Source organism: Melospiza melodia, chromosome 1 (genome assembly GCF_035770615.1).
Source record: "Melospiza melodia melodia isolate bMelMel2 chromosome 1, bMelMel2.pri, whole genome shotgun sequence".
In the NCBI taxonomy this organism is placed as follows: Eukaryota; Metazoa; Chordata; class Aves; order Passeriformes; family Passerellidae; genus Melospiza; species Melospiza melodia.
In genome coordinates this window covers 29,755,975-29,775,001 of record NC_086194.1, presented here as the reverse complement: position 1 = coordinate 29,775,001, position 19,027 = coordinate 29,755,975, and the positions used below count along the sequence as shown (strand labels likewise).

At 38.4% G+C, this 19,027-nt stretch overlaps 1 long non-coding RNA gene across 1 annotated transcript; it reads left to right on the top strand.

The window, feature by feature from the left end:
* The first annotated feature begins 1,610 nt into the window (after positions 1-1,610).
* Positions 1,611-10,725, top strand: LOC134416134 (uncharacterized). The gene is made up of 6 exons (XR_010027186.1): positions 1,611-1,716; positions 2,037-2,192; positions 3,663-3,737; positions 4,597-4,644; positions 8,928-9,005; positions 10,180-10,725. It is a non-coding gene; the product is annotated as an uncharacterized LOC134416134 (long non-coding RNA).
* Positions 10,726-19,027: the final 8,302 nt, after the last annotated feature.

Below are 19,027 nucleotides of genomic sequence, written 5' to 3'. Positions count from 1 at the left end.
ATATTTTCTGACAGCAAAACACCAGATACACTGTAATTATTTGGCATTCAGCCTTTTGGAATGAAGGCCAAAACTGGTTAAATAAATCTTTTTCAATAGCAAGGAGCAATGATTGCATTGTAAACTCTGCATAAATCTGTGATATTACAGAAAGCAACTGTTTTGCAATAAATTGAATTGGAAAAAAAAAAAAACCCATGGAAAACATTTCCCATACTGGAAAGATGTCAACATGGCATTTTGCTACCCGAGTCTTCTGTACTGTTGCAACTGAACTTTTAATAATGTGACAGAAAGTGTTTTTCTTGATTATTGTGCTCAAGATTGTGTGAGAATCCCAGAACGGAGTAGCATTTCATAAAAATATTAACTTTATTAATACCACATAAAACACATTGGGATTCCTAGTAGTCAGTTCTACACATGGCTAAGAAAAGGCAGGTGGTTTGTGAAATAGCATGAGCTCATGCTCTGCAAGATTTCTATCAGGAGGGGCAAAGTGCTGAGTTCCTTTGTATTCAGCTGGAGCCAGTGGTGTAAATACATTTACCAGCGTGCATCTACTGCTAGTGGTGTATGACTGTAGGTCTTAGAAGTCACGTAAGACATGGGGGTTGCTGTGCTTAACACTCTGCAAGGGTGTAGACAGACATCATCCTCACCCAGAAGAGCTTATAGTTTAAAATACAGATGTCTCAGACCTGATGGAAAGGGAAGCAGTCATTTAAGAGGAGCAATTTATGCAAGCCACAGACTGCCAGTGGCAGCAGCGAAAGGAGGAGTGTTCCCAGAGGCTGAGCTCCATGGTGCAAGCTGTGACTTTCAGTCCACAGGAGGGTAGGTTTATTTTCCCTTCATTCTTTCGTGGGTGGAATGGCTGTCTGGGAGCGCAGAGCCACGCACGGTGACAGTGTGGGCACACGGGTGTCCCCAGCAGCTCCGTGCCTGTGTCAGGCAGGAGAATCCAGAGGGCCCCACGCTGCTCCTCAGGTCAGGGCCTGAGAGCGGAGGGGTGGCTGCCCTCTGTGACCCCCTGCTCTGTCTCCTCTTGAGAAACTACCTCGGTTTGCCTTTAAAAAGGGCCAGAACCAGCTGAACAAATGTATGGCTGTTTGGTGTAACATTTCCGTGCAGTTCAGGTTAATAGTTCACTTACAGTGCAAATCTTAAATCTGTGTTCTCCAGGTCGTATAGACTCTACCTCAAAAGAAATGACAATAACAATAGTGATAACCATAACAACAATAATAATACTAATTATACTAATACTAATGCTGATAATTGCTTAACTTTTGCATTATTAAAAAAAAAAACAACATCCAGGAGAAGATTGTCAGCAGAAATGGTGAGGGAAGGACAGGCTGGGATGCAGAAGCGTGTGCTGTGCTCCTACAGCCCTGCAAGAGCAGGTTTTATCTTCTTGGGCTTCACGATGAGCCTTCTTGACACTGTATGAAGCTACCATTAAAATGCGGGGAGCGGCGCCGTGCCCGGGCTCCCCGCGCCGCCGCTGCCAAGGGGTTGGGCCCGGCGGGCGCTGCTCCAGGCCGGAGGGAGGCGGCAGGGCCCGGGCCCCGTCCCCGTCCCCGTCCCGATCCCCATCCCGGTCCCGATCCCGGCCCGCCGGGACCCCTCGCTGCAAGGGACGAGGCAACATCCCCGGAGCAGGCGGCAGCTGGGAATCCCGCAGCACGGGGTGGTTTAGGGAGAGCCGCAGTGAGTACATGCGTATGGGAGAGGAGCATTGGAATACATCCAGAGCCCAAATCCTTCAGTCTTAGCAGCTGAAAGATGTCAAACGCTCTCCTTAGGCTGAAAAGCGTTTGGCATGCTCCCGGAGTGTGTCAGGACAAGACTGGCACCGTGGTGCTCCAGGGATCACGAGGAAAACCTTAGGATTACAGCTGTAACTTGGCCATCTCCTCACTTAATGCCTCCAGTTTCAAACCTCTCAACCCATGTGAAACGGAGCGATGTCGCAGCGTGATGCACTTAGCACATCTGATTGCTTAATTATTATCTGCCTTTCCACACAGCTAGAATCACAGCTTCACCTGCCCATGTGGCACCCACATGTGCTGTCCTGAACATCTCTGTGTGAGTGGCCTGGGATCACTGCCACTCTGGTATCTTCTTCTTCTGCCTTTGTTAGAGCTCTTCATTCCAAATGCAGCTTCTGCACACTCCCCGAGGTATGGAAATTTAAATGTATTCATGCATTTAAATAACTGGGCAGCTAGCAGGACCTTTGTTAACTGCTTTGAAAGTGAAAAGCTCTTTCTAAATAGAGCAATTAAAAAGAACCTCTGTGCAATAGCTAAACATTTGCCAAGCCAACTACACACAGTTTTAAATTTTAAAAGTTTCTTAAAATCTTGCCATAATTTAAAGCCACAGGGACTTTAATTAAGTGCTCTCATGATGGCTAGTAAATGAATGTCAATAAACACAACATTATAACTGTTCTCTCAGAAATGTGTCAAAAAATACATTTTTATTCTGAAAAAAAACACTCCAAGTGTTCTTGCTTTCATTATGAAAAGAACACATCCCCTGTCCTCATACTATGGAATTTTAAAAAAGTTATTAGGTTTTTATCTGCATTTCCAGTGTAAAAAATGTTGAGCTGAAAGAGGCCTCAAGACAGAGTTGGAGACAGGAGGATGTAGGCAGAAAAAGTTGTGAGAAAAGCTGTCAGTAAATTTATGCCCAGCAAAAGAATGCAAGTAAGAAGAAGTGGCAAGTGGGAAACTTCCAGGAATCAGGTACTTGCTGTGTGTGGTAATTACATCACCTTGCTCCTGGTCCAGTTCTGTAACAGGGAATATGAGCCATGTTCTTGGGATGCAGCCTCTGTGTTTGATGCTGTGGCTCTGGGCTCATGCTTTAATTCAGTCATTCAAGGTGAGGGGCCAGAGGGCAGATAAGCTTTTTTCCAAGCAGCTGTTAACATCTGTTAACTCTGCAATGTGTGCTTGAGATGCTACCTGAGCAGAGGCAGCATGATTTAATAAACTGAGAGCTGTCCTGGGACTTCGCATCCTTTCCCATCCCTGCCACTTCTTTCCTGCTGAATCATGGTTTTTGCCTAATGTCTGGTTCTTATTCTATTAAATGGGCACAGTAAGCTTTGCAGAAGTAATCAGTAATGTATTTTGATTTCTAGACAGAAAATGTGGTGTATAATAACTGGAAGTTAGTTTTATCTGGGATGTTTCAGAAGAGATGTCACATTTTGTATGGTCCCACTGTCTCCTCTCATCCTTGCAATATTATAAGGATGATGTTAGTATAGTTTTTTTATATAATTTCTGCTTGGTTGTTTCAATCAATTCAGAATAAATGTGCATCTGTGTCCTTTTGGGTCAATTTAGAATGCTTCTTTCTTAATCTTCCCTCAAAGAACTTGAAGATATAATTGAAGGCCCAGTCATGGCAGAAGAATCTGGCAGTCAGGCAGCAATTGGCCATGGAGCACCAAAATTAGAGGTAGGGATTAGAAAAGAAATCTTAAAGAGTCACTGTTTGGGAGAGGTTTAGAAATGCAGAAGAAGATGTTTAGAAAGTATTCCAAAACTCAAGGGTACAGCTTTATGTAGGTACTTATTCTAGAAAAATACATTTTAAAATTAGTAGACTGTTCTCTATTTTCCTATCAACAGCGTATTCAGCTTTTTCGAGTGATTGCATGTCAAGAACATCACAAGTGTCTGCCTGCTGTCTAATTGTGCTGACTAGTAAGTTCTAATCTGATCAGAAGCAGTGAATTGGTTAACTGTGTTGGTACTTAAGTGTGCATGTTTTGCTTCAAGGCTGACACCCTGGCAAGATGAATGGGGGAAGTTAACTTGCTTGATGCTATTGTTTTAGCTGGTGAGGATGAGGACTCCACAAGATGAAAGTATGTTGGTTTACATTGTCAAGGCTATCTTCATAACCAGAAGCTAGAAACTTCCTTTATTATGAGAAAACAAACACATAAATTCTGGGAAATAGAATAAAACACTCCATTAATCTGCATGAAAGCCTTAAATCATTCAGATTCATAGATTTGCTACCTGTGGTAATTATTTTCTTCTGCATTTGGAACAAGAGTTTGTTGGGATCGGACAGCATCATTGCTTGCATCCACTGCCAGTCTAAGAAATGACTAATAAAACCAGATACAGTAGACATATTTTCTTAGAAATAGAGCCTTCTGGAAATTGTGCAGAAACAGAAGGAAAATCTAATAGAATGCTACCCCGTTCCATTGAAATCCGTTCAGAAAAATAAATTAGGTTCTATTTCTGGCTTCCTTTGGCTTGTTGAAGGGTATAGGATAACTCATTTGATCTAGCTCTGCACCAGCTTCTCAACTGTGAAACCAGAAGAGTGAGTTGTGCATATTTTCTTAAATGTTGAGGAAATACAGATAAAAACATTATTATGCAATCCCTAAGCACCAGATTGGGTGACCTTTATTCATATTTAAATAATGAGAACTATTTATAGAGCAGCCTACTGTTCACTGTGAGTAAGGGTGAGAGAATCCAGGCTGGTTTTGTCTTGGCCCAGAGAGTACTTCTGAACTGCTGTTTTCATTTGGTTTTACAGTCCCATTTTCATACGATTGAAAGGACCTGAAAATGAGTGAAATTGCAGGTTAGTGAATGACACTGTATGTTTGAAGATATCCACACTCTAACAATCTTTGACTATATCTTCAATTACCAGTATCTCAGTTGTAATATCACTGCTGGGATTTTCAGAAAAATAGCATGTAATGTCAACTCTGTACTTAAACTGTAACCAACAAGCCCTGGGGAGCTATCAAGTTATCAGTCTTTAGTACTGAAAGCATAACACCGGTTTTAAGTATAGCTACTCAAAATGGGTCAAGTTACAGCTGGGTTGTGTTTTAGTGAACTAAAATTAATAAGGTGTTTTTAGCCAGGCAGAAAAATCTGTAAGTGCAGATATTTGTAATCAAATTCCTGATTCTATAAGTTAATTTTTATTTAACCTGTGAAAATTAGGTGAACACACACATACGGACACAAAAATCACCTGTGAACTGAAGTTCTCAGTACTTTTGTTGCCCATAACCTCAAGCTGGAACAGAGACTCTAGCACTTCAGCATTCAAAATCTGGATCAGCAGCTAAGGTCTAAGATGTCTGGATTTGAACTTGTGTACTTTAGAAGTAGATAATACATATTTTGATCTGAATTTAAATAAAAATTAATTGGTAGGAAATAAGACAAAATCTTTCCTTTCAAAACTGAAATCTTTGTATAACAGATGTATCCATAAATGTTCTCTCTTTGTAAAGGAAAAAATATTTAGACATCATGATGTAAGAAATGTGAGCAAGTCACTTCTGAAGCAGCAGTGAAAGAAACATCTTTGCTGGCCTGAGCAAAACTATTAATCATTGTCCTACATGCTCTTTTATTAAATGTGAAAGGACCAAATTGTTTGTCAGATCAGCTACAAAACTGAGAAATTGAAGACTTGTAGCAGCCTTCAAGTTTCACATTTACAGTAACTATTTCTCTTTAATTCTGTAAAAATCTGTATTTTCTTTCCAGTTCCACTGGTTAATCTCCAAGAGAAAGTATCAGTAAGGCCCCAAGTGATCAGTCTTTTTTGTCAAAGCACATAAATTATTGCTGGGCTGTTAATTCTAAATGAATCTAATCCCAGATCTCTATTGCTTTTGAAAGAACTCAGTTCTGTTCTTCAGCCTATTTAGCAAGGCTTTCACAGGCTACCTATATGAACTGTTTGACACATGCTTCAGCTAGAGATTCAGACAGCACACACTAAGCTTGCTTTTTGTGCCATTCACTGAAAAGTCAAAAAGTCTAAAGATGCCTGAATGAATTACCATGCTACTAATACAACCTTTAAAAAACCATAGAAAGTACTAATCATTTTTTTTCCTAATTTGAGATTTTTAATATAGAAGGAAAGGAAATAAAAAAATATGTATTACTATTGGCTTTATGTATGTTTGTGCAATATATAATTTCAAAATTAAAAAGTAAAAAAATAACCAACTGAAAGGAGTTCAGAACTTCTGCAGTGGAACAGAGACACAATTGCCCTTTCCAAATTATACTTTCCAAAAAGAAAATAGCAAAGGAACACTAGATACAGTTTTAGGATGGTTCTGCACTTAGTTGTATTATGGATCCATTAAGTGGTTTTGTTTTTTAATCAGAGATGCTTATATGCTTTTCTCAGCATACTTTCCTGGTTTTGTGCCTATATACAAATTACCTGTCTGTTTTAGAAAACTGTTGTTTCAGTCTTCCTGATGGGAAACTGAGGCACAGAGACATAAAGGGACTTTTCTGAGATCTCAGAGGACACAAGTTAGAGCAGGCTAAAAGATCTGGAATTTATGGTTAACTTCTAAAGCACTCTACAGCTTTCCTTTGGACAAATCAGTTCCAGCAATGAATTAAACTGCTTAATGTTTATTTGAAAATCAAGCCAAACATTATTAATTTAATTTGGTGAGTAAAAGAAACCCCAGCAACCCAGGGTATGTCTGGAATTAACTTTATTTTGATGTATATTTGGTGGAAAGGAAGAGCAAGATTGTTATTTTTTTCCCATCAGAAACATCTGTGTACTTTGCCAATATCTGCCTTGGCAGTACTTTACTAGGAATGTATATATTTTGCCTTTTAGAAAACTGTTTTCCCAAGGCTGAGAAAAACTGTGAGCAAAATTATGTCAGGAAACACTTACACATGAAAATATGAAATATAATTCAGATTTGATAAATTCAGTGTGAAAAGACACACTGCTTTGCAATTCTTAACAGACATCTTTAACCTAAAAATATTCTATTGGTTAAAGGGAAAATGAAGACAGAAATAAAAAATTCACACAACTAAAAACAAGAGTAATAGCAATGAATTTAAAACTGACTCTGGGGAAATATGGACAATTGATACAGGAAGCTGAAAATATCTTTAGAAAACTCTGCAGAGGATGGAGGGAAATAAGAAACAATACATGAAGTATATAAAGAAAAAGTGAGATCTTGGTAATGGTTTATATCCTGTTCTCAGCAAGGATAGTAAAAACATGGATCACAATGTGCAAAAGGCAGATTTGCTCATTCATATCTGTTTTGTCAGAAAAGGCAGAAAGATCTAATTCCACCTTAAAGCTGATGAGAATTGTTTTATACCCCAGCAGTAGCTAGAAATAATGCTAAATTTTTTTTTTCAAATATGTAGGATCAGACAATAGATTTGATGCAAGTTAAGGTAGTTTATTTCAGCATACTACTAATTTTTTAATTACAGAATGCTGGGAAAATTAAGAAAACTTAATTAATGCCAATATTGTAAAAGAAAAATCTATTAAAATCCTACAAAAGACTGACTAATATAGAGGTAGTAAAGAAATAAGTATAGGTGAGGTATAATCACAAAGGGGAAAATATTACTAGTGTAGTCCTGTGAAGATCTGTTCTTTATCCAATGTCATGCAACATCTTTAGCAAAGTCTGGAAAATGTGAGATTATCAATAGAAAAACTTACAAGTGACAAAATCTTTAGATGAACAATTCATGATCATGAAAGAATGAGCTAGTCTGGAGTGCTCATTGCAATAAATTCATTAAAACACAATATTTTTGTGTGGTCAAAACAGGCTAAAGGAAAAAGAATTTACATAGCAATTATTATTGGGAAATCTGAGTCCTCTAGAAAAGACTTAAATATGAATTTGAAGGTAAGCTACAAGAAGAAAGCTGTGATTTAATGTAAGATGCAATCCTTCTATGTCTAACCAATGGCATACGGATGGAGATGGTGATACTCCTTGTATGTCATTAGTGACAACATTCCTGGAATACTCTGTCAAGTTCTAGCATTTATGCTTTGTCAAGGACCTTTTCAAGCTAGAAGGGGCTCAGAAGAAAACTGCAAGAAGGGTATGAGGTCTGGGAAATGTGCTTCATCCTGAGACACTGAAGAAACCCAGTTTACTCTAGGCTAGAAGGAGACTTCACCATAATCTGTAAGACCGTTCATGGAAATTATCTTCTTGACCAGTTTTGTTACAAATTAAGTCTAATAAGGTATTTTAAATTAATTTTTAAATTTTTGGTTATTGTTGTAACTTGATCATAATCCAATTAATGTTACAGATGGAACTGCTGGAAATTTATTTTCACAGTTCTGAGGTGGAAACAGAACACAAATATCAAGTGATAGTAGCTAATGTTTGGAACGAATTCTTACACAGCAATGTGCTGAATTTTCCATCTGTATCAGTTCTTTAACTGAGCTGTAACACATCTCCCAGAAAGACACCCAGGGTAGAACAGATATTACATCTGATGCAGAAATTGCTGTGTCTTGGTCTACAGTTTGTATATCAGGTCGAGTTAGAAGACCAAAAGTTATGTCATGGGTATAAAATCAGCCAGGAAAAAGTAACTGGGGTATACATAGGGCTGAAAAGGAAAACACACATGTACTATAATTACCAGTATCACAATAAAAACCATAATGGGATGGGAAAATTATGTTAAATAACAAAAGAAAATATCACTGGTTTTAATGCTTTGCTAACAATTAAAAGACCATATTTCTTATTTCTGATACTTAGCCTGCCCTCAACTTCCTTACTCTGTACAATTCAAGTAATTTTTGCTAAGTACAGTCATGTCTAATTTGCTGTGCAATTTGTACTGATGAATGAGGTTGTATTAGGTTTAAAGTAAGTAAATCAAACACTGTGAGCACTGCAAAAATTACGGAGTTTTATATATGGTTGTATGCACCAAAGAGGCACAGAAGTTTTACTTCAGCTATTCTAAAAAGAGCTGGAGTGCAGATGAGTCTCACAGAGAAAAACCCTTATACAAATGTATCACATATGTGTTTATGATCTTCTGTCCTTCTTAACACAGGTTCTCCACAGGCACTTCAGTCTGCTCCATGCTAAATGTGAGTATTAACAGCTACAACAGAGCAAGGAAAGACTACAGGTATTAACACTTTGAGGTTTGGTTTTCTTATTTTGGTTGGTTGGTGGGTTTTAGGTTTTGGTTTTGGTTTTTTGGTTGGTTTTGTTTTGTTGGTTTGGTTTGGTTTTTCCCAAACAGAAAGCATTTAGGTCGGTAATGAGAAAGTGCCTTATAAAGCAGCAATGGCATATGTATTAATTTAAGAAACATAAATCCTCTTGTGTCATCTAGCAATCTTTGGGAAGGCCCATAGATTCAAATGTGCATTATATTTTGTGCTCCACACATATGGGCCAAAATACAACTGTTGGCTCAAATCTGTATATAATGTTATCTGATGCATTGTCTTCTCTACTAAACAGGCAGGCTTCTCTCCAGTGACCTAAACCATATATGGTTTTATGCTCTGCTTCATTTTGAGAAAACGCCCCTGTTTATATTTCAAACCCACTTATTAAAACACATATGTGCTTCTTGGACTGATTACAAAAATGACTGCTTGACAATCTTCATTACAGACACTTTATTACTTCAACAATGACAAATATAAGGCTTCTTCAAGTAGGCAGTCATTTCACAATACTTTACCTGAGAGTTTTCACCATTTATATTGCTTGGTTTTTCTCTGTTTCCTCTTATGCTTCTTCTGCCAGTGTTTAGTATTTGTTAAACTTTCTCTTCTAGTTAGAATATTTTTTGAGCTTGGAAACTTTCCAGATGGAAAAAAAGGCTTTCTGTGAGCTTTGACAAATTATTTCATTAATCCTGAAAATTTACCAATTTCAGTTCTAAATACTGGGACTATGTGATTTTGTTTATTTGTTTACTTGCTCTGTTTTTACACCCTTATAAATTATTCTGCACAGGTTTTGTTCATTTTTTACACAGTTTTAGCCTCCTACAGGAAGTCTTTATGGATTTCATCTATATAATTAGAAAATACTGGGAGTGAGAACATCTGGAAATAAACTGTATGACCCACTTTAGCATACTTTGCACTGTGAAAGCTTGTATATTATTTCAATGGCCCCTGGAGCTGCTGTTCTGGACAGTTTTGCTCAGCCTGCACCTCAAAACAGCTCACCTCGTCTATCCCTTGCTCCTCCAAAATAAATTCGAAACATTGAAGATGTAAGGGAGGATTGTGAGCATATTAATGTGTGGATTGCATTGGGTTAAAAATTATTTTTTGCAGTGTAGCCTGTATTCTTCCATTTCAAGGCTCCCAGTGCAACCAGGAAGGAATTGCTTCCTTGTCTCACCAGGAGAGTCCCGATGTATCTTGCTTGCTGCTGCTGCGTGGGGATTTAAAGGCGTCTGTGTTGGATCATTCCTTGGTGCAGCCGTTTGCACAGGGCTGAGTGAATGGAGCAGTGAGCTAATGAATGAACATTCCTACTTAAAACAGACATATATATCCTTCAAGCTGGATTCCTTCATCTCGGTGGCACACCTCAGCCCATTGGTTCAGTCCAAAGTAAATCCATAACATGTCATAACTGGACAGACCTCTGATGAGATTCTTTTCAACAAGTTAGCATACTGTTAAGCCATTATTTTCAAGGTCTCTAACACAGAAGTCCCTTGTTGAACAACTTTGCTTTATTTGGCCAACTGTGTGAAGGCACGTTTGAGTGGTATTTTAAATTCCCAATTCATGAATAATATTCCAACACAAATGGAAATCTTTGTAAGCATTGAACTACTGCTGTGCATTCTAATAACATATGGAAGATAATATTGTGCCCATTCTTAATCACTTAATTAAAATAATTTCTGTAACAACTTCATGTAGCAATAAATAGTTATTTGGGATTTTTTTTATAAATTTGTGTTTTTAGAGTAAGTCATAGGAAGGGATTTTTACTGACTTGTCTATAGTGGTGAGTCTTAAAGCAATAACTTCAGTAACAAGACACTATATTCATTCCCAGCTGGACAGAGTCTTGCAGAGGACAGGGAGGCAGTGGTGTGAGCTGCTGGCGGGACATGTCTGGGGATCTGCTGGCTCTGTTCTGGAGAGGAAACCAAGGAGAGTGTTGGTTGGCTTGCTGGGCCTCCTGCCTGAATCTAACCTGTCACATTTTTAAAACACCCAGGCAACTGTGGGTGTCTTTTAGAGGAAGTAATTGCTGTTAGCATTCTTTTCCTATTGCTTTCTGACCATCTCAATACTTTCTTAAGGTGTTGCCTTAGCAGGAATGTGAACTGTATGTAGGCCTGAAGAAAATTAACAGTGACTCAGAAAATGAAATTTATCTGGAAAAACCACATTCCTCAGGAATACAGTATCATGGAGACTTGATTATTTCTTCTTGTGGAAGGGGCCAAGGTGTTTTATGATACCATGCAGTTGTAGCTGAGATTGGCCTGTAGCCCGATCAACTAGTCATTCCTTTCTGGTGTATTTCTGTATTGGACTTGTGCTGAAATGCCCACAGGAGATTTGGGTAACTCTCTACAAATGCTTTTGCAGGTAGTGAGTGTTAATATAATTTAAAAAATCTGTTGTTTTCCCACCCCTCTCCTTCTCTTCACCTCCCTTTGTGAAAAAGGTAAATCATTCAGGGGTTGCTTTCAGCATAAACCAGTTTGTTGAATTTACAGGAAGGGCTGCAGTTCCTCTGTGCACATGATGCTTTCTAATACATCACAGACCTCTTAAAAAAAAACCAACCAACTATAAAAACATACATGAAACAAACAAACAAAAAATATTTTCCTCTCAAAACATCCACACAGGAAAATGCTATGTAGCTAAGCATGTTAGTACAACTCTACAAGAAACTTGTGGACCAGATTATGCTCACTGAATTGTGGATACTCTTAAAAAAAATGAGTGCATAAGACTCCTCCTTTCTTCTACCAGCACAAGTTGAAAAACCTAGACATATTTAGCCGTCAGCTGCCTAAGGAAATGTCACTTACCAATGTTTAGGATGATAGATTGCATCCTTTAGATGTGCCATTCTCTCTCCTTCCTCTCTAAGGAGATCCATTCTCAATTTTTTACCCTTAAAACCTAAAAGAATCATAACAAAAGCTTCTCACTTAATTAATCACTTCCACTTCCTCCATTTTGGGAGCGTTTACATTGCATAAAATGTGGTGCTTGTGGCACTCTGCTATTTCCCCTCATGTGAGCTTAGAATCAGCTATGCTAGTCAGACAAGCAGAACTGCTTTTTAAAAAAAAAATTTAAAGTAAAATCCTGTCTCAGCTGCTCTTAGAAGAAATATCTATGTGAAAAGAGTTTGTCCCTTTCTCCCACATATAAAATTACTTCTAAAGTGTTGAAACAACTTTTGGATTATCAGCATTCAAAGGAAAATGGGACTAGGGAAAATGAGAAGTCTAAGTTACCAACTTCCTATAATCGCACATCAAAAGGTCAGAAATATTCAAGATTATTCACAAATACATAAATGAATATTGGGAATCGTGTAATGCCCAAGATGGACAGGATAGTGGTGAAAACAGCTGAAACCCATCTTGACCAGCTCTCAGTCATGGAAATCAAGCCTGAGATTGAAGTTGCTCCTGGGAAGCTTTTCCCAGTGTCCTGTACTGCTGGGGACAGTCCCTAGTGTGGGTTAGAGCACCAGATCTGGAACATTCCTTCCTTTGTGCAATGCCAGTATTTGGAAGTTGAGCCTTTCAAGGCCTTCACTCTTACAGCACTGCTCTCTCCTCTGCAATGGCACCTAGACTCAGTGTGGACTAGACTAGTACATATACACTCTTTTTAATAGTTTATGAATATCATCCAGATAAGAAATATGCCTTTGAGCCATCTGAGCTGGGTCAGAGTAGCTCTGGAGGTGCAGCATTATGGAAATGAGCTCACATTCCTCCTGGATTTAAAGCAGCCATGCAAGTGATACAGATCACAGAATATTTTGAGTTAGAAGGGACACACAAGGATCATCAAACCCAGCTCTTCAGTGAACAGCCCATACAGGGAGTGAATTTACAATCTTGGCTTTATAAGTACCATGCTTTAAAAAATTAGCTAATCCCTACTCTACCATATCAGTGTTCACCTGTGATGTACCTGGACTAATAACTTAACTCTTCCTGGGAGGTATCCAGTACCATTTCTGCCCTGAGAGACGTAGTATTGTAGATGCTGCAGGCTGGTAACACACCACTGCAAATGGACAGCAAAAGACAGAAGTTCAAGAAGAAGGGAAGAAAAAACACAAAATAAACATGTTTGGTATTTCAAAAAAACTGCTCAGACTCCAACATTGTGGCTCATGTTTAATAGTCACTGGTTATAGACATGAGTTCAGCTGGTGACCTTGGCAAACTTCTAGCATCCAATAGTTTCTGTTGTTCCATTTGTATGAAGAGCTACCACTCTCAGTTCATTTGGAAGTTGGTACCTGCTCCTTTTATTTGATTCTCACTAGTTCCTAAACCGGAGGACAAAATATCATTCCTTATTCACCCTTATCACGCCACTCATCGTTCCCTAGGCGTTTTTTATACTGCTTTATTTTGGGACCTCCTTTTAGTTTTAGAATTAGCCATTTAAGTGTCCCGTCTCTTCAGCTAATTTAAGATCTGAAGACCTTGTTTCTTATCACAAGCTGTTTAAGGTTTTTTAAAGAGGTTTCATGAAATATCATGTAAAGAAACAAGGTCTAGCTTTTTACTTAGCTTTAAGGAATCCCCTCTGTCATTTCAGTTTATTTATCCATTAACTTTACTGTTTATTTAAGCTTTTATTCATTTTCTGCAGAACCAATTTATTGATGTGCATATATCCATAGATTTCTTATTTCTAGGTATTTGGTATCAGATTATCTGCCTTGTTGTCCTTCAGTACAAAAGAATTTTTAAGAGGAGGCATTTAACTGGGCTAATATAGGTTTCTGTCCTATTAACATGAAGAAAAGGGAATTGAACACACTTCTCACCCAGCATGAATTGCACCCCTGATTGTGTATAAGACTGTGGGTCCACCTTCAGCTTTGTGAATCATACCCCTTTTTCTTTAGCTTTCTTTTACATATCCATGAAAACATGATATTTTGCTTTAATGCTATGTACATTGCTCTGCATTTTAAAAAAAAGTATTTTCATTCAAATAGAATAAATTCTGTTTTTCAGGTGTGGGGGAATTTTTTGCTTTGTCTTGAAAAAATAAAATCTCTCTTTGCACAGAGTGGATACTTTTCAGGAAACAGCTTATGATATTTTATTTTGTTCTGAATATGTATTTGACTTTTTTCCCTGTAAACTCAATACAATGTCTCAGTTCATACATCTGTGAGATCAAAAATGCACTGTTCCAAAGCACTGGGTAGGAAATGTATAAAAAAATGCAGGTGTCTGAGCAACAGTTTGACAAGCAGAGAGACAAAAGGAACACAGGGAAAGGAACAGTGTCAGAGAAGTGTGAAGACAAAGGGTCTGGAGGCAAGGTTCGTGCTCAGTGTCATAAGGGAAATGGAAACTCCGCCGGTGTCAGCTTTCTCTCTATAATGCATCTCTGTCTCTGTTCATGCTAAATAGATTGGCATGTACTGCTGACAGCCTATTATTTTACAAGCCATGTGTTTTTTAAATATATATATAGATAATAGTACAGTTTAGTCCCTTAGCTAGATTATCAATAGGGCATAATGACAATCCACATATTTATAGATTTGGTTTATTTTAGTGTAGAGTGAGTGAGAGAAGTGTTTTCTTTTCTGGGGGCTCTGGTTACTCCTCTAAGGGAGTGGAGAGAACTGGTGTCTTAGTTGTCTCTTTCAGCTCCCAAGAGCTGTTTGGAGATTGAGTCACAGGAGTTTAGAGAATGGTTTAATCTTATGCAAAGCAGGCATCTGCAATAAGGCAGATGAGCTGTGCTGGAAGTACCTGTTTCTTCCAACTATAAGTATTTTGTCTTTAGGCTACAAATGGTTTAAGTTACACAGGTGAATCTCAGTTCAGGATGCTGAATCTTTTTACCACTAATGCTGCTGTATTACTTAGCCAGCACAACAATATCCAGTTCTGCTCCTGGAAACAGAAATATTTCTGGGTAAAATTAATAAAATTTTAGCTGTAGTTTGCCTAGCTTATTTAATACTGTTTCAATTAGTTTTAAGGCAGAGAAAGTTGGCAAGCTCTGTATCTAGCCTCTGTAAGGCTGACAACAGCAAAACTGGTCCATCCAACTTGTCATGTGCAATGTGTCATTTTCAAACACCATTGTACGCTACTCCCCCAGCATATCAAGAGTGGCACATCAGGAATATCCACGTGTGAGGGCAGGTGTAGGTAACAGGTGTCATCTGACACTTGGTTGCACTGGGTCGTATATTCCACTATAAGAAGGAGAGACTACTAATAGCTTCTGCATGTGTGCATTTTCTGCCATAAATGGCCATTTGCCAATCTCTAGGCCTTGTTTAATACATTATCTTTCTGTCCCACAATGTTTTTTCCCCACTGCAAATTCTTTGTACTGCTCCAGAAGCGCGCCCCCATCTAGAGCCAGGTGAGTGGGCAGCGAGGCAGGTGGCAGCTGCAGACACCCCCTGTTGAACAGGGATCACTGCTCAAGCCCTTTGGACTGTGATGCACAAGCAGAGTCCCCTCAGGGCTGAGGTTCAGTCCAGCTGGGGTGACAGGACCTTGCCCTACCAGTCTGCATGTCCTGGATTTTTAAATAGATTTCTATGGAACGAATATAAATCCTCATCTGTGGAGCTTAGATACAGTTCTAGTGAGCTGTTTTGCTGAAAATAATTAATAAGGGCTGTACTGAAGTATATGTGGTCTTAGCAAAACTAAAAATGTATCCAAAAACTGTTTTCTGCTTATTTGGTTTAAATTCAGTTTAATTATATAAATTCACATTTACACCTGATAAAGGCAAGCTCTAACTTCTATGTTTTATAAAAATAAAGTAAATTAATGTCTTAAGGTTATGACAATATTATTAAAAATACAATTTATGGTTAAAGTTTACCAATGTGTCTATATCCAGATGTTGAGAAATGCTGAAAACTTTGTGTGCCAAGGCCTTAAGAATACCTTCATTCCATGCCTGCTCTTTTTGACCATACGTTTTTTCCGAGATGCAGTATAATTCCACATTTTAGCCAAAGGCTCCAGACTTATGCTATATAGGCTGTCAGTTGATTCTTTGTCTTCCTGCTTTTCTGCAGCATGCCAACACTATTTCTTGCTCTCCAGCTTTCTTTTGGAGAGCAATTTAATTGCATTTGAATGCCTGGTCCCTGGACTGCTCTGCGGAGCCAGGTAGCTGAGGATCAGGAAGCCAGTCTTTGGAGTCCAAGGTTGCAGCTGGAAGCTGCTGGAACAGACTAAACGAATAGGAGCTGTTAAAAAATAGAGCAGAGGCTGATACACATGAGCTATAAATGATTTTCTTCAAACTCTCCCTCCTGCAGAAGGAAGTAAGTGCAAACCTTGCTTTCTGGAAAATCTCGTGAGACCCCAGATCTACAGGGTTTTTATTTTTTGTATTAAAAATAAAATATAGTTGCTTGTGGCATCTGAGTGCTTTCCCATACAGAACAGTATGTGGGGATTCTTTGCAGTTTTTCTTTCGCTCCTACTAAAATCAGCATGAAATCACAGTTGATTTGGGTGGAAACAGAATCTACACAAAGTTCAACTGGCTTTTCAGCTGAAAGCTTACAAGGATTTTATCACTGGTAAAAGCCTCCTTCCTGTCTTATGCAGAATTTTCTATTAACCCTAAAAGCTGTATTTTTCCACACTGTCATATGTTCACAGAAATATTAGAACTGCCAGACCTAATCAAACCAGTGGTCCATCTAGGCTAGTATCCTTGGCTCCAGATGCCCCAGAGGAAGCTGCAGGAAAATTCATATTGTCATTTCCCAGGGGAAGTATCTTCCTAACCTTTGGCAGTCTTTGACTAGCTATTGCTCTGACCATGAGTGCTCATAATAGTTATACACTTTTATCCTATCTAAGGGTTATCTATCATGTATGTTCTATTGTTTTAACTATTCCCTACAGGTTTAGGCATAAAGGTCACAATAGGACAGAGGTCACGAGTCACAGTAGATCAAAAGCCATAGCGTGTCAAATGTTGTAATATAATTCATACTCATGTATACAGCACATATATAAAGTGATAGTTCATGCTAAGGCATTGCCTCACATTGCTCTTACAGCTATAGCTCCCCTAAGAGTGTTATAATATGCTATTGACTTTCTTGTGGATTCATCGTGCTGTGAATTATTTCTGGCCAGTGGAATGCATGGAGTTACCTTTTGGGTATTACTTAAGCAGGCGTCTTGTGATTGTGCCAGAGATCTTTTTTGCAGGAGTCAAGGTGTGTATTGTTTCCCTAGATTTTTTATTATTTTTAAAGGAAAAAAAAAATAAAAATAGGAAGGGGAAGAAACTGAAGATTTACACTTTGGCCTAAAGATATACTGGGTATATGAAAACAGCCCTTTTTTTCACCCCCATAAAAGAACTGATCCTATGGTCTCAGGAGGGATATGTATGTGAAGCCATATTCAGTAAACCTTAGGTGTCACAATTTTTCTCTTTTCTTTTAAACTGAAGAATAGGCAACTGTTACCTATAGTTTTGTCTCCATCATTCAATCTTTTTCATTTCCTACATGTAGTTATTCACTTCCCCCCCCTCCCCCCTTCTCCCCCCTCCCCAACATTCTTTGTTCTGTTCCTTTTGGAATAAAAAAGAGATAAGAAATAAAACAAAAAGCACTGTAAATGATCATCTTCCTAAGGACCCTTTACTCCTTCTAACAGTTTGACTTTTCACCTTTTGGGTGCTTAGTGGAAAAGCCATTACTTGCTTGCTGAGGAAAAAGCATTTAATGAATCACAAAATCATTCAATTATTCTTAAAAACACTTCACATCACACATCTTTTTCCAAGTAAAGTGTGCATTTTTCACATTTAAATGGTGCATAACTGCCTCGTAGAATGTGTCCCTAGAGCTAGAGACATTTTAACAGAAAGGGTCCAGGAGTACACACAGCAGTTTGATATATATAAGCATTAAAAACCTTGCATTAAAGATGCAGAATTTCCTCTTCTCTCTTCACTGTCTTTCAACAACATTTATGCAAAGTTGCCTTTCTGCTGTTGTGAATTGTCTAGCTTTGTGCAGAGCTGAGATCCACATGCTCTGCTTACTTCGGCTCACTGCAGTACCACAAGATAAAAATGAACTAATCGTAAAGCTAATATGGGACAGCAAAGCATTTAGACTATTTGGGGGTTCTGTAAATAAAATGACATTTTCTCTAGGAAGATATTTTTTCAGATATTTTTTTGTATTATTTACAATCGTTCAGGCTGATGCTGGTTTCTCGCCGCTTTTTCTCTGCTTTTATAAGAGAATTACTTTCTGCAGACTGCAGTAGCTGCCATTTCCTACACAAAGTTTTCCTTTTAGTTTTTTTCCCTTTGAGCGGGTTTGTGTTTTTTAATGGACTTACATTGTAAAACTTTCTTTTGCATATTTTATGAAAACGTATGTTCTTTGCCCAACAGAATCAGGTGGCTGACTAGGTTTGCAAAACCAGCTTGAAGGCTGCACTTTTGCCAGGGCGAATGGAAGTCAGCCTGTTTATTTGAATGCTGGTATATGAGCCGTACCAGCTAAGGAGCTGGCCTTGAATTTGTAAACTTTCCTGCACTTTTATATCCCTGTACTTTAAACAAGTAATTTTTTCCATAGCAATAATTTTTTCCTTTTCTTTTTTTATTTTTAAATTTAATAGGAAAGAGTTATATTTATATAACAGCTTTAGGCTAACTTAGATATCTAACTTAGGCAGAGTTTTAAGAACTAAACCTAGGTGTTTGTACTGCCCTGCATAGCTGGCAGGAAGACAGAGGTGCCGGGGGGCTGTAGGCAAGGGGGGGAACTGCTGCAATTCAAAGGACCTAAGTCAGATGCCTGAAGTAGACAGTGTGAATTACCCTCTAGATGGCTGGAATTATTAGACCACATTAGAGAGAGAGGAAAAAAGTGAGGCTGGCATATGGTGAGTGTCCTACA